Source organism: Crocuta crocuta, unplaced genomic scaffold (assembly GCF_008692635.1).
Source record: "Crocuta crocuta isolate KB4526 unplaced genomic scaffold, BGI_CrCroc_1.0 scaffold99, whole genome shotgun sequence".
NCBI lineage: Eukaryota > Metazoa > Chordata > Mammalia > Carnivora > Hyaenidae > Crocuta > Crocuta crocuta.
Genome location: NW_027551560.1, coordinates 6,532,894 through 6,546,902, shown reverse-complemented (window position 1 = coordinate 6,546,902; position 14,009 = coordinate 6,532,894). Strand labels below are relative to the sequence as shown.

Genomic DNA, 14,009 nt, shown 5'->3' with positions numbered 1-14,009 from the left:
AACAGCAATTAATGGCAACCCTCTGTGGAACATTAATCTTCCAAGGCTGTCAATAACGTAATTAGAGAATCCATTGAAATCATGCCCTTGTAATAGGAGCCTTTTGTTTGTGCCTGCCCAATATCTATTATCCCTTCTTCTGATAATGGCACCCAACCCAGTTTTCCTTAGGATTATCCCCCCAACCAGAACCCTCCTTCTGGCTCATGTGAGTTTACCAGTCCCTGGATGCAAGGTCAGACCCACGACCACAGCATGACAAACACATTCAAATCTTCTGGACACAATAATTGGCATAGCGGTATAGGAAGATGATATACTTAAATCATTCACATTAGAATAATATGAAAATATGCTAAACAATTGGAAAACGCTCTTTTCTCCCAAGGTTACTCAACTGTTAGAATATAAATCTGTATCTACTGATGTCCATCTTTGCTGTCACTTGAATGAAGCCAGCTCAAAGGGAAGCAGCCTAAGAGATGGAGACAAAGAAAGACTGATTCCTCATGAAAATCAGTTTGAGCACCTAGATTAAGTTATGCCTAAAATTCTAGACTTTACAGTTAGATAAACCAATAAAGTCCCTTTTGCTTATGTCTTATTGTGATTAGGTTGATGTCACTGTAACTATGTTTCCTGACTAATGCAGCACAAATATGATAATAGTAGCTACCATTTATTGAGCACCTAGTATGTGCCAGGAAGATTAAACATATAGTCTCTTTAAGATTTACAGCCATGTAAGATGGCCATTATAAGACTGATTTTCCTGGTGAGGAAACTGAGGCTCAGAGAGATGAATGTTTTGTCCAAGATCACACCATTAATAAGCAGCAGAAGTGGGATTCAAACTCAGGTTTTCCTACCCCCAGAATCCATATTTTTTTTCCCTATACCAGACTGTCTCATCAAGGAAAACAATTTCTGTATGTTGGCAACAAGAAATAAAGATTGTTCTCAGGCATGACTGGCTTGTCATTGATTATGTCAAAATAAAGTGTAGTTTATTTTCAGTTGAACCATCTCTTTGGTCTTCCAAATCCTCCTCAAACTCACCAGTCATGTCCATTTTTCACCAAATCTTTTGCTGCATTATGTGGCTTCAATGCCCAACAAGAAAGTCTGGCTGGTCTTGCCATTCCAGTAGGAAGGAAGGATGGAAGGAAGGAAGGAAGGAAGGAAGGAAGGAAGGAAGGAAGGAAGGAAGGAAGGAAAGTTACATGAGATCCAGGCTCCAGCACCATCTGTTAGGTTGTGTGGTTTGGACTCTTGCATTATGAAGACTGGAGCTCTATTACAAGGTCAAGGGAGAGGTGAAAATTGTACTCTAACACCAGGTCAACTTGCCAACTCCAGAGTCTCACCCAGACACTGGAGTTAGCCCCAGAGTGAGACAGCTTGTACTTCAGGCATCTGGCTGCCCAAACCTTGGTGATGTATGAGTCAACCCCATTGAGGACTGTCATCTTCAGTAGGGAGATTATCTGGGATTATCAGAGATTAAGGGGAAGGGAAAAGAGAGTACCTGTTTAATTCCATGGCTAATGAGTTAAGAAAGAATTCTCTGTTAAAATGAATCTGACTGGTTTACAGACCACAAGTCTCCTTTCTCCCTGTGGCCTGAGGAAAAGCCAGACTTGCATGCCAGCTAGGGGAACACTTGCATACAACCTGATTGCCAGTGTCCCAGACTGTGCTCATCCTTTCCCCCAGAATGCCCTCTTTACTCCCTAGTGAAACAGATGTGTATGGAAAGGAAGACCATTTAAGCCTTCACCATTTGTTCTTCCTGTAGCAAAACTGATCAAAGACACTTAAAAAGGAGGGAATGGAAGGATTAAAAAGCCTGTGAGAAATCAAGGGGCCACCAACCCTGGGGAAGGACTTCCCTCCTTTACTAAGGCGGCTGCTGGTGCAAACCCTAAGAGCAATGGGACCATGGCAGAGTTTCTACCTGTTTTGCTTCAAAGTCAAAAACTGAAGTTACAGAACTGCAGCAAGAATCCTCTGTGTCTCAGTTGTTCAGAGGGTGGTCAATGTGGCTTTGTCAAAATGGCACCCCTTAAGCAGTGGTCATAACAATGGGCTGCTTTCTCTCTTTTAACCATCATTTTAAATTTGTGTTTAATTGCAAAAATAACACACAAATCGACTTACTTTTAAAAAGTAAAGTATTTGGATAATTCTCCCATCCCCCACTCCAATCCCACCCCCTGAGATAGCCAGAGTTAAGAGTAACTCCTTCTAGATACCTGTGTACATACATGTATATATGCATGTGTGTGCACATATATGCTTTCAGAAACTTTATAGTATTTTTGTGTGAATTATATGTCTTTACATAAATGGTATGTTACCCTTCTATGATTTGTCTTTTTCACTCAGAAAAGCAACCTGGGGATCCATCCATGTCAACATGGATGCCACCTGGACTTCCTGAAGCAGAGCCAAGTACAGTGAGATTGCACAGCATTAGCTCATCCACTCACTGTGTTCCTGCTCTTTCTTTCTCACTCAGGCCACATCAACACTGCTTCATCAGCATTACTTAATCCACATTGGGTCCCAGTTAAATCCCAATGAAAGGACATACCCACTGTGGCTCAAGAGTGTCCCCTAGCACTTCCACACCTGTGAAAACCCAGACAGCCTCTCTGCCAAGTGGACTGAGGAGGTGGGCTTGGGGACATCACAGCCACTCCACACGAGTCCTCTCTCACTGGCCCAGTCCTACTATAGAAGATTCCCAGGGGCTGGGCCTTCCATGAAAGGCAGCGCAGAACAGCCAAAAGGACATGTATTTTAGAATTGGCGGATTTAGGTGTGGATGTTTTCACCCAGCCCATTTACTTACTGGCTGTGTGTTCTTGGGCACCTTACTGAACTTCCTGAAGCCCCCGTTTCCATGTCTGGAAAATGCAGTTAATTCTAGTTACCTTACAGGGTGCCCCCTTACACCAGCAGCGGAGAAGAGTAAATGACTCTGTTGATGACATCATGAGCTGATGCATCTGCAGGGGGTCTCAAGTTATCCAGTTTAGGAGTCAACCCAGGAACTTTCCAGACCTCGACAGAGAGAACTTTGCAGGCAGAGTTACAGGTGCTTCAAGGTCGCAGCAGGCCTGAGAATTCACCTACTAAGCACCAGGACCCTCAATGAACCCCAACCTACCACTAGGGAAGCCTGGTGAAGTACCCACCACCCACAAACTAGCCACACTATAGTGACGTATGGCCTTGGGTATCACAGGTTTGGATCCCTTCCCTGAAGCATCAGTGGCTCAGGCTCTCTGCCTTTAGCCTCTCTCTGCCTCAAATGTCCCCCTGCTCCTCACTCATATACTGGGCTTTAGAGGCATACTTTCTGTCAGTGACAACAAGTAGATTATTAACACACTTCACAAAGATGCAGAGGAGTCTTTAGGTTAAAGTGGACACAGGGTGAGGATGTGCCTGTGACCTGGGCGGCTGGCATCACTCACCATGAGGAGCTTGAGAGAACAATGGTAGGGAGAAATTAGTGGTAGGAGACAGCAGCAGGGGAAACATGAGTCAGTGAGGGAGCTATTGACTTGAAGGGTGGTCTCCCTTGCTGAGACAGCTGTGGCTGGTCCTCCAGCAGATTGCATGTGGCTGAGTGTCATTGCAAGAATCATTCAAGGTACTATATGTAAAGCACGTGGCAGGTGTTTAGTTAGCTCCTGTTACCTTCACTGTGATTTCCACAACAGCCTCCACGATCCAGCACAGGCTGTGTCCATGCACATCTGTATGAGTTAACTTCTCCCCTTCGTGTGTACCTGTGTTGAGAAAGAGGTCAGGCAAGGGCATTTGCATGTTTTAAAACAGGCGCTTTGATCATTCGTAGAAACGCCTATCGTCAATAGGAACCTCAGAGGGAAATTGGGGTCCTGTTTTGTGCCCTCCAGGCCTCTGCTAAGAGTGACCCCATCATCAAAGGGATCGTGGTAAACCAACTGCAAACCAAACGAAACTGGTTTCTATGAGGAGAAGTGATTCAGAGTGTATAGCAGCTCATTAAAAAAAAAAAAAAGCATTTGCTAATGAGTGTAGAAAACGCCAGTAAATGAGAAGGACCCCCTCCATTATGATGGTCCCAGAGTTGCTTAAACCTAATTTTGCAACAGCAAGGACAGAATAAAAGCACCGAGAGCCGGTTGTCCTCAGCTCAGAGACAGGATAATCTTGGAGAAACATTTTACGGTGTATCGCTTGAAGAAAAGTGCATTAGTCTTTCCTGAAAAAACATTTGGTTGACCTTGAAAATAAAAGCATTCATGAGAAGTATGAGCAGAAGTTTTCATTCTTCCTTAAGCCCTCGCTTCAGAGGGACAAAAAATTCCACCCTCCATTGCAACGCCACAATGCCAAGTTGCCAAGCAACTGATCTTTTATGGTGGATCGCCACGGAGACCGATGTAAACAAAATCATAAATCCCATTACCCTGCTAAATACTGGATCTGGGTTAGAAAAGGAGCAAAAAAAAAAAGCTGCTTTTCAGGTTAAAAGAGATCATATGAAATGGTGAGTGGCGAGATTTTAGTCAGAGTAAATTGTCATGGGTGAGACTGTAATTAATGTAGCTCTTTTTTTTTCTTTCAATGGACAACAGCCCTTGATTCTCTTGTATCAAAGAAAGCAGTCATAGTTGGAAGAGTCATTTCCACCTGAAAAATTAACTCCACCACCCCCGAGGCCCAGGCCCAGCCACAGAAGAACCGGTCCATTGTGGCTCTTCCCAGATGGCCTCCAAGTGGATCTTCTCCAATACCCACTCAGATCGGCGGTCAGCCATGACACAGCTCCTTGAAGAAGGCCCTAGAAACTACACTGTGTACTTTGTATCTTTTCAGACAAAGGGAGAGACAAATGGCATTTATGGCGTGTGACTCTATGGCAGACACTGTGGCAATGACCGGTTTGTGGGATTTCATTCATTCTTACAACCCTCCTGAGAGGTAGACAGTGCTATTCCTACTGAATCTACAGGAAGCCAGAGGCCCAGAGGGTGAGGACGTTTTATCCAAGGTCACGCAGTTAATGATCAGAAGAACGGAAATTCCAACTCTCAGGTTGAATTAAAGATTCCATGAGGTCCCCACCAGATTGGACCTCCATGTGTAGAATTTTTTGCTTCAAACTGGGCAACAAATCCTACATTGGGAATACTAATCCCTGCGAAGTCCACAGCTCATGTCACGGTTCCCATTAGAATGACATGGGGCTCTTCAGGGGTGTGCTGGTTAATGTCTAACAACAGACTCCCTGGAGACACAGAGTGAGCTCCGGTCACCTCGGTGTCAATATTTCTACCACAGTCCATTTCAACAAAAGATACACACACCATGGGCTCTCCTGAGCTGTACAAGCCTACTCTGGCACACACCAGCTCTCTTAAAAAATATTAGTACCCTGGGCCAATCCCAGACCAGTCAAACCAAAATCCCTGGGGATGAGGCCAGAATCTTGGTATTTTTAAAAATGTTTATTTATATATTTTTGAGGGGGGTGGGGAGACAGAGAACCCAAGGCAGGCTCTATACTGTCAGCGCCAAGCCTCATGTGGGGCTCGAACTCACAAATGGTGAGATCATGACCTGAGCCAAAGTCAGAGGCTTAACTGACTGAGCCATCCAGATGCCCTAAAATATCTTTGTATTTTTAACAAGTAAGGCCGGTGGTTCAGAAACACTAGATTAGAAACTTCATATTCAGGGGCCTGCCAGCCTTTTCAGCTTTGTTCTCTTAAGAAGGTACTAGGCTCCTGAAATAATCATAGTCCATGTATCACCTAATAGCAAGCCCAGAGTTCAGCAGCCCCAACATTGCCATTCTGTCCATATGATTTAGCACAGGGCCATATGCCTTTGCTCTAAGTCTAGGGCCCCAGCAATCTCCGCACTGGACCATGAGTCCAAATGGCCACAGGATCCCATCAAGCCAGGGAAACAAACCAAACCAGGCCAGTGTAGATGTAGAAACCTGGAACACACAAGCCCCATCTGAAGGGGGCGGCAGCCACTCAGGGCAGCTCACTGACATGAGGAGGAAATGCTGGCCAGCATCATCAGCTACATCTCCCAACTTTTCCAGACAAGACACAAATGTGGACTTTTATGTGAACTCTTCTGGTTTTGGCAACTAATTCATGTTAAAAAAATTACAGGCCAAGCAAAATCATCCCATGGGCCAAGTCCAATCCAAGGTCCTTTTCTACAACCTCTGCATCTGGATCCTTAGGCTGAGCTTCCTGCCCCTTTGGCCTCTAAGAGAGGAGGGTTCCTCTTCTGTGTTCTGAGCAATGACACCACAGGCCTTCGAGACAGCACGGATCCTCACATGCCTCTCTCACCCCTGTCCCTCAGGGTTCTCACTCATCCAAAGATCTCACCCAGAGTAGCAGTGAGCAAGAGGAGAAAGCATGCTTTGCTGTCCTGAAACAGACCTCAAGAGAAGGATTCCAGTGCTAGTGTTTTACTTGGGAGGTAATTCCAAGAGATGCTGGTAGGAAAGTGGGGAATCAGTAGGGGAGGCAGTAAAAGGTTTGTCTGAGCCAGCTACTCCAGAAGGCAATCCTTGGGGGACCCCTGGGGGCAGTGTAGGGCACCTTCTGAGTTATCCCAAGCAAGAGGCCAGAAGCTAAGGCATTTATCCAATGCCTTGTCTGACTTCTGGGACATCAACTTCATAGCACTTCTGGTTGGCCCTGAGCATCTCCCATGACTGGAAAAAGCTTTCATAGGTGCCTACTGTGTGCAGCCTTGGTGCATGGAGATGGATGTCAAGGGGAAGTGGGTGGGGCATGGACAGCATCTACTCTAAAAGGAAACCAAAACATTAATGCCAAAATCAGAAAGCTGGGTGAGGAGCTCACTATGGGGTACAGAGAATAAGAAAGTGACCTTGACATCAAGTCTTAACTTACAAGATGGAGAACGAGGAGCTCAAGCATGATAGAAGAGGTAAGATCAGCAGGGTCAGGGTCAAGACCTGCTAGAGCCTCCCCAGTCTGACAGGTTGTGGGGTGCAGCCTCTGTTTCCTGGCCCTGCCCTTCCTTAGCCTCTTGGGTGGGCTTCCAAGTGAGGCCAGGACGCAGCACCTCAGAGAGGAATCCTAAAAACAAGAAGGCCCCCGGAAAGTTGTCAAGCAGCCAAATTAACCCTTGGGGCCTCTCTCTCTGCTTTCTTTCCTCCCTTTGGACATTCCAGCCCATGCCTGCAGAATACTCCAGCTGGGCCAAAACCAAGATGGCCAGAGACAACCACAAATTGTGGAGGGAGCAGCAGTTACCCTTAAGAGGACATAAGTACCTGTGTTGGTGTGGGTCTGAGAAGCAGATGCCGAGACAGGATGAAACATGCAAGGATTTTGTTAGGAAATGCCCAGAGAAAAAATTGAGCCGGAGGCGTCTGGGAGAGCCAGCAGAGGCAAGATGGTCGAGTTAGGGAGAAGGAGAGAGGGAAGGAGAGCTGGATGGGAGCATTCCCAGAGAGACTGGGCAAGGCCCTCGGGGCGTCTTCAAGCCAGTCAGTTATCAGGCTCTCTCCAGACAGGCCTGCCCTGCAGAGTCCTGGAAGCCGCCTCAGCCTCAGCACAACCCCCATGATGGATTTCGGAGCCCAGCAGAGGAGGGTGGCCTTTGGCCATTTAGCTCCCTGCTTTCCACTGTGCACACAGAATGCTCAGGAATACTGAGAAGGGTACTGGATTCCCCCAGTTCAAATTGATGAGGACCCAAGTAACTTTCATGCAGAGTTAAAGGAAAGAGGAAAGGATAATTCAGTATATAAAAAGGAACAATGATTATCTCTAAGTTGTGGGATAAGTAATCATTTTTCCTTAACCTTTCCTATATTTGTTAATTCCCCTATAGTAGGAATTCTATAACTGGTGGTAGAAAATATATTAATTTCTATCCCTTTCATCAAGCCAGCATGCCCACCCACCCCAGCAGCATCCAATAACAGCTTACAGCCTTCTCAACCTGAACGCTAACCGCTGCGCCTGGGTGTTCATCCACCATCCATCTCCCTAGTGACCGACACGGGAGTGGGAAAGGGCACCCTCTGCCTCGGACCCGTGCTGCTGTGCAATCCTGCTCCTGAGTGCTCTGGGGCCAGGTTCCTTCCCTGGGCCTGCTTCCCTAGCCCCCTCTCCTGAGACAACCAGCAAACAGATCCCTTGCACAAGAATCTTTGGCTTCGGCTCTGCTTCTAGGAAACCCAAGCTAAAACAGGGAATTATTTGTTTCCATCCCCACATAGACTCCAGTGAGGCATTCCTCTCAGGTTTACAGCCTTTGGTCTGCTGTACAATTTATTTGTGCTGTGAAGCAATTGCTTTAATTTTCAAATTCCCATGCTTGCTTCCTGAAATAAAAGATGACTTTATCTTAAGAGTGGCAAAATCCAAAGTCCAGAAGAGAACAAATGGCAATCCAGAAGGCTGGCTGGAGAATAATGGCCTCATATCGAAGGGGTGGCCCTGGCGGCTGCCACACTGGAGTATGGACTGGAATGCCTAGGCCTCCTGAATTGTTAGGACATTCCAAAATGCAGATATTTATGTGAAATCACCCGGTTTTTTAATGTTGGCTCAGAGTTTTCTGAAAACCCAGTGTGGGCCAAGCAAAACATGTCTGTGACTGTGTTTGGCCTGAGAGCTGTCATTTCAAGTCCTTTGTTTTCTTGAACAAGTTGGGAAAAAGAAAAAAAAAATCCCCTCTACCACATACCCCCACATGCTTACTGAAAAGGGGATATTTCTTTGCCATTGTCCCCTTGCCCCAAACCTGACCAGAAACCTCTGACGGGAACCCCAAGAGACTCTGATCCACATAAGAGGAATTCCAAATACAAACTCCATCTGAGTTTCTGAGCCGACTTTGGGGGTCCACCAGCCTCCAGAGCCTTGCTGTCTCCCCATCTACACTGAGATGCCTCTAGGTTGTTCTCAGAGACAAGAAACAAACTGATTCCTATGTCCTGATCATAAGCTCAGGAAATACTAAAGGTTCCCATACAATCTACTCAAAATGCTTTTTCAGATCAAACTTCCCAACCCTGGTCCTAAACTAGGGTTCTTTCATGCAGAAGGCCCTGCTGCCTCCCAGAGGCCCTATGGGTTAGAGGAAGCCACATACCCCCCAGGGGTAGCCCCCACCTCCCCTCTGTGCCTGATGAATACTTCCCCTGAAGCAGTCAAAATTAACTTCAGCAAAGAGATTTTACCACTTCCTTGGGACCCAGTGGCACCATATAATCAGCTTTCCTGTGAGAGCATTTTCCTTTGCTCAATTTCACCCCATTACATGTAGTTATATCCCTCAGAGTTCAGAGACCACCCAGGACCCTCCAGTTGTTTGGGCTAGTTTTTAAAGTACTCCAGCTTTGACCAAATGTTGTTTCTGTAAAATCAGTCTAAGCTTATTCATCCCTTTGACTCATTTTCTGTGGTCCCATGCCGAGGGGGCTCCCAGAAGGCAGGGACAGGAGGTGCTTCACTGATGCAGTCAGCAAACACAGAGCCGGACGCTGAGATAGGCTCTTGTGGCCTCTTGGGTGTTACTTCCCATGTTCTCCCAGGTGCCCTGGGACTTCAAATTGCCCAGGACCGTTGGGGGGTCAGATTGGACAACCTACCATCCCTCTAAGCTGGGGTGACAGTGCAGGGGAAGGACTCTCCATTCCTAGAAGAATTCAGGAGGTGGCCTTGGGAGACCCCAGGACTCAGCCCACTGAGTCACTCCCAGCGTTGGGGGTGACAGCATCTGGCTCCTGAGAAAGTTGGAAGATTAGGTGAGATGGAGGAGAGGAAGTGTTGGGCACAGAACCTGGCATATAGTAAGTAGAGTGTCAACATCAGACTTGACACTGACAGAGGTTGTGTGGGACAAACTGGATCCATCCCCAGGCAGAGTGTGACAAACAGGTAGTGTTCACCAGAATACACTTTCCCTGAGCATCTAGCTCATTCATTCATTTTATAGGTATGTATACCTTCTGCACTGAGATTATGATTTGTTTTAAAAAAATGTTTAATGTTTTATATTTGAGACAGTGACAGAGAGAAAGAGAGTGAGCAGAGGAGGGGCAGAGAGAGAGGGAGACACAGAATTCAAAGCAGGTTCCAGGCTCTGAGCTGTCAGCACAGAGCCCAATGTGGGGCCCAAACTCACAAGCCATGAGATCATGACCTGAGCTGAAGTCAGACACTTAACCAACTGAGCCACCCAGGTGCCCTGAGATTATGATTTTTGAGTGAAGACCGGAAAGAAGACAGGGAGCCACACTGAGTCCTGAGGAAGAAAGGGTATTCCCAGCAGCAGGAACAGCAAGCGCAACACGGGGCATGTTCCATGAAAATCAAGGAGCCCAGCCAACCAAGTAAAGTGAGCAAGGGGATATGGGGACTTTTACATGTCAGAGCAGGAACTTTGTCTTTTGCTGTGAGTGAAATAGGAAGTAGAGGCATGATATATCTGACTTACATCTGAACGGAATCATTCTGGCCACTGTGTTGAGAATAGACCAATAGTGTCCAGGGCCTAAGCGGAAAGATGGTTAGTGGTTAATAGCAGCCTGAGCCAGTGATGTGACCTTGCTTGCAGTGAGAAGTAGTTGCATTCTAGGGTGCTTGGGTGGCTCAGTTGATTAAGAGTCCGACTTTGGCTCAGGTCATTATCTTGCAGTTTGTGAATTCAAGCCCCTCATAGCGTTGCTCTGTGCTGACAGCTCAGAGCCTGGAGCCTACTTCGGATTCTGTGTCTCCCTCTCTCTCTGCCCCTCCCCTGCTCTCTCTCTGTCTCTCTCAAAAATAAATAAACATTAAAAAGTAACTATTTAAAAAAAAAAAAGTGGTCGTATTCTAGATACGTGTTGAACAGAGCCTGCATGAAATCATGCTAATGGATTGAACATAAAGGAATGAAAGAATGGGAGAAGTCAAAGTGGCTCTTTGGCTTTGGCCTGTGCAATCAAAAGGTTAAAATTTATCTTGAGAGAGAGAGTGCACACACACAAGTGGGGCAGAGAGAGACAGGAAGAGAGAGAGAATCCTAAATAGGCTCCTCACCATCAACATAGAGCCCAAAGTGGGGCTTGATCTCAGAAACTGTGAGATCATGACCTGAGCCAATATCAAGAGTTGGATGCTTAACCAACTGAGCCACCCAGGTGCCCCAAGGATGAAATTTCTATTCACCAGGATAGAAAGGGAAGCAAGGATTCTTTTGGAAGCTCACATTAGTTCAATGTTGGGCATGCTTAGTGGGTGAGAACTATTATACTTATCAGTAAAGTCCTCGAATTAACAGTTGTATAGGACTGGAGTTCTGAGGACAGTCCTGACTGGAAATTGATATATTTCAATTTATCAGATTCAAGATGGGATCTATAGACATGGAATTCAGTGGCATCACCCAGAGGATGAATATGAAAAGAGAAATAGAGGCCCAGGCACAGAGGCCAAACGTGTCCTCACAGAGCGGCTTTAGGAGGCCATTCAAATACCCTTTTACAAAAGAAGTAATCCTTTCTAACAAATCCACAGCCAGAGAGAGAAGAAAAGAATCAACAAAAAAAGCCCCACATACACATACATAACCATTCACTCATCTCCCAGAAGGTAGTCGTGAGGAAGTTAGTCCTGGAAAATATACATACAGCGTTCCTTTTTTTCTCTCAGTATTTATTTCATGACTTTACCTCAGCCGTGAACTGGTCCTGACTGCTACATTTCGTTCCCTCCAGTCCTTGCCAGGCCAACTTTCTTAGCTGACCATTGTTGAGCCTTGGAAGTTATCCATAACTGTAGGAACAGCTCTATTGCAGGCCTACTTGGATCAACTGGAGACTCCTCCAATCTATGTGGTGAAGGTGTGCGGCGGGCATTTTTGCTTTCTTGATTCATGTTAACAAAATAAAGGGCACTAATCTCATCTCTAATGGACTGTGTGATAGTGAATCTAACGGACTATGTGATAGTGAATTTTATGCATCAGCTGGCCTGGGTTAAAGGATGCCCAGATAGCTGGTGAAATATGATATCTGGGTGTGTCTGTGGGACTGTTCCTAGAAAAGATTAGTATTTGAATCTATAGCCCAAGTGAAGAAAATGGCCCTTGCCAATTCAGGTGGGCATCTTGCAATCCACTGAGGAAGGGGTGGGACAAAAAGGCTGTGGAGGGTGAGTTCACTCTCTGCCTTAGATGAGCTATCATTATTCTCCTACCTGTGGACATTGGTGCCCAGTTCTCAATTCTTCAGATTCAGACTGGAACTATAACATCACTGGCTTTCCAGGGCCTTCAGCTTGCAGGCAGCCATGGTAGCAGGTCTCAGCCTTTATAATCACCTGAACCAGTCTGTCATAACAAACCATCTTCTATACATCTCTATAAATCTTATCGGTTCTCTTTAACTCAAGAACCCTGAGAGACTGCATCCATTAGCTTTTGCAATGTCACTGCAAAACAAAACGCCTCCAACTGGTAGCTCCTGCAATAACCATTTATTGCGCCTTCCAGCTCACATTTCTGTGGTCAGCTGGGCTTTGTGTTGAGCTTGCCTCTAGGCTGCAGGTTTGGTTTGGGTCTGCTTCTTACATTTCCTTGTCTTTGGGGACAAACAAGATTTCCAGAGCATATTATCATGGTGACAAAAGAAGCACCAGAAGACAGATCTAACCGCACAAGCACATTTCAAGTTTTCGGTTTGTTTGTATTATATCCACCAATAACCCACTAGCCAAGCTAGTCACATGGCCAAACCTGACATCATTGGAGCAGGAAAACATTCACCATATCCAGTCAAAAGGAAAAGGACATACACAGAAGGAGGGGTAAAAAAATGGGAACAACTCTGTAATTGGCCATATCGGTTTTTCTTTGACTCTATAGCAAGGTCACATGGTGTCAGGCATTTCACAGTCGAGCATACACGTACATTCATAGACTTTGCAAGTCAGTAACAATAAGATCGAATATGACCAGGGAACTCTGTTCTTTGGAGGCAGAGCTGCTGCCTCGAACCCGACTTGCTGATGCATCCAGAACATTTGTGAAGTTGAACAAAGAATTAACATTTCCAGGGGCGCCTGGGTGGCTCAGCCTGTTGAACTCAGCTGAAGTGTCCAACTTCAGCTCAGATCATGATCTCACAGTTTGTGGATTCGAGCCCTGCATTGGGCTTGCTGCTGTCAGCACAGAGCCTGCTTTGGATTCTCTTGTCTCCATCTCTCTCTGCCCCTACCTGACTCCGTGCTCTCTCTCAAAAGTAAATAACACATAAAAAAAAAAAAAAAAAAAAGAATTACACTTCCAGATGAGAAAGCTGGGTCACAGAAGTAGATGAATTTCTTACAGGATGGTTGGGATTTCTGCAGTGCACAGTAGAGTAGGCTGGGATAAGTGAAATAGGGAAACCACTCAAGGCATCCTGTTCTGGTTATTAATACAATTTTTCTCACCCAGGTTTTACAAATAGGGGCCATAAGGAAACTGGCTCTGGACACTTCACACCCAAGTGTTTGCTGATTTGACCTTCTAACCACAGGATTAACAAGACCCATTTACTCTGGCTAGTTCTGCAAATTCTTCCGGTTTCATAATTCAAAGATAGTAATAAAAGGGATGAAAGGCTGCTCATGGGAAAGCCAAATGCAGAGGGGAAACAAAAATAAGGGGAATCAAAGACTTAAATTTTATGGATGTCTTGAATTGGTTTGGCAACAAACCAAACAGAAAAAATTCCTTCCCCTCCTTAGCTGGCATATTTCCACATCACAAAAGTATTGTGCGGTCAGGTTCAGCTCTGAAGCTTCTTCTCACGGAAGCCCCAGCCTAAGGGAAAGCCCAGTTGCGAAATACAACTTTCAGACTGAGGTGTGCAGGAGAACTGGTTGGTGGCTCCTTTCCTGCACCCATGGATATCCTGTCCCCAGATGAAGAGGCTCCCAGGAGCTCACTAGTTAACAATTCAAAGA

General features: G+C 45.8%; 2 long non-coding RNA genes across 2 annotated transcripts; one reads left to right on the top strand and one right to left on the bottom strand.

Moving 5' to 3' along the window:
- Positions 1-398: 398 nt before the first annotated feature.
- LOC144219558 (uncharacterized) lies at positions 399-4,339 on the bottom strand. Its single transcript, XR_013331449.1, has 3 exons — positions 4,172-4,339; positions 3,712-3,803; positions 399-475 (listed from the first exon to the last, which is right to left on the bottom strand). It is a non-coding gene; the product is annotated as an uncharacterized LOC144219558 (long non-coding RNA).
- A 148-nt stretch (positions 4,340-4,487) lies between these two features.
- LOC144219556 (uncharacterized) lies at positions 4,488-4,940 on the top strand. Its single transcript, XR_013331448.1, has 2 exons — positions 4,488-4,549; positions 4,638-4,940. It is a non-coding gene; the product is annotated as an uncharacterized LOC144219556 (long non-coding RNA).
- The last annotated feature ends 9,069 nt before the right edge of the window (positions 4,941-14,009 follow it).